Source organism: Schistocerca americana, chromosome 1, assembly GCF_021461395.2.
Source record: "Schistocerca americana isolate TAMUIC-IGC-003095 chromosome 1, iqSchAmer2.1, whole genome shotgun sequence".
Classification (NCBI taxonomy): domain Eukaryota; kingdom Metazoa; phylum Arthropoda; class Insecta; order Orthoptera; family Acrididae; genus Schistocerca; species Schistocerca americana.
The window spans coordinates 125,809,587-125,811,129 of record NC_060119.1 but is presented as its reverse complement, the minus strand read 5'-3'; the positions used below and the strand labels follow the sequence as shown (position 1 = coordinate 125,811,129).

The following is a 1,543-nucleotide window of genomic DNA, read 5'->3' as shown; positions in this document are numbered from 1 at the left end:
ATTTATTAGTTAGAAAATTATTCCTTCTGGAATATTGTATATTTTGGAATACATAACATATGTAAGAGTAACAGCGTTCTGGAATATTCGATAAATGGAAGACGAAACATTCCGTTTTACGAAGTCCACCAGTGGGAGAACTATGACGACTCCGAGATCTGGAAAACCAGAGGGATAATTGTGTTCTGTCTGTACCGTGGTGTGAGTAACAAAGGTGTTTTCACTTTAAGTATTGCGTCGATTGACAACCCTAACTTCAGATTTAGACCTGATTGTCGTTTCGACATGGTGTTTGTCTATTGGTAACGGAGGTCACGAGGACCAAGGAATTCATCAAATGGTCCCAGCAAATCGGGGAAATGCTACAGAAAAAGAGTTGGTGAAAGAAGTATGACCGACTGCCGAATGTTGTCGCTGTGGCAGTTGACGAGGTTTGGTATAAGCTCGCTCTCTCATATGATGGATATTGCAAAACAGTACCCTGCCTGTAATTCCTTAGACTAAGTATCATTGTGTACATAGACAGGGACTGGAACACAAGCAGTACGTCATTGCTAAGATCTGTACAATCAGGACACAGATGCATTCTAAAACAGCAGCTGCACATTATTGTTTTCCAGAGATTCTGATCAGGACCTGGTGAAGTGGCTCAAAGAATTCTACCGAGTCGCCAATTCAACAGATTGGATGTCATGATGTGTTTAACAAATATGTACTTACAGAAACTTCCTGGCAGATTAAAACTGTGTGCCGGACCGAGACTCGAACTCGGGACCTTTGCCTTTCGCGGGCAAGCGCTCTACCAACTGAGCTACCCAAGCACGACTCACGCCCCGTCCACACAGCTTTACTTTTGCCAGTACCTCGCCTCCTACCTTCCAAACTTTACAGAAGCTCTCCTGCGAACCTTGCAGAACTAGCACTCCTGAAAGAAAGGATATTGCCGAGACATGGCTTAGCCACAGCCTAGGGGATGTTCTGCAAGATTCGCAGGAGAGCTTCTGTAAAGTTTGGAAGGTAGGAGGCGAGGTACTGGCAGAAGTAAAGCTGTGTGGAGGGGGCGTGAGTCGTGCTTGTGTAGCTCAGTTGGTAGAGTGCTTGCCCGCGAAAGACAAAGGTCCCGAGTTCGCGTCTCGGTCCGGCACACAGTTTTAATCTGCCAGGAAGCTTCATATCAGCGCACACTCCGCTGCAGAGTGAAAATCTCATTCATGTGCTTACAGCACTGGTTCGAGAACAACTGAGGGAAGCTCAATGGCTGTGATAAATTGCAGGACAAACTGAGGTAAATATTTGACGACAAAGCATCAGTTGGATGGACTAGCAAGATGAGTACTGAGGCTCCAGGCACACAAAAGCGGATGCAAATATAAGGACACAGAATGTTCCTCAAGTAATATTTTGGCGGAACATAGAGGCATGAAATAAATGACACTACTGAACAGAGCAAAAATCCAGCACTGCGGAAACCATGGACACCTACAAGAAGGAGGAGCTAACGAAAGGAGAGTCCCATTTAATTAAAGGTGTATTTTACAAGAGG

At 45.0% G+C, this 1,543-nt stretch overlaps 1 non-coding gene across 1 annotated transcript; it reads right to left on the bottom strand.

Annotated features, from left to right (window-relative positions):
* Positions 1-747: 747 nt before the first annotated feature.
* Positions 748-822, bottom strand: Trnas-cga. Its single transcript has one exon. It is a non-coding gene; the product is annotated as a tRNA-Ser (tRNA).
* Between the last annotated feature and the right edge of the window lie 721 nt (positions 823-1,543).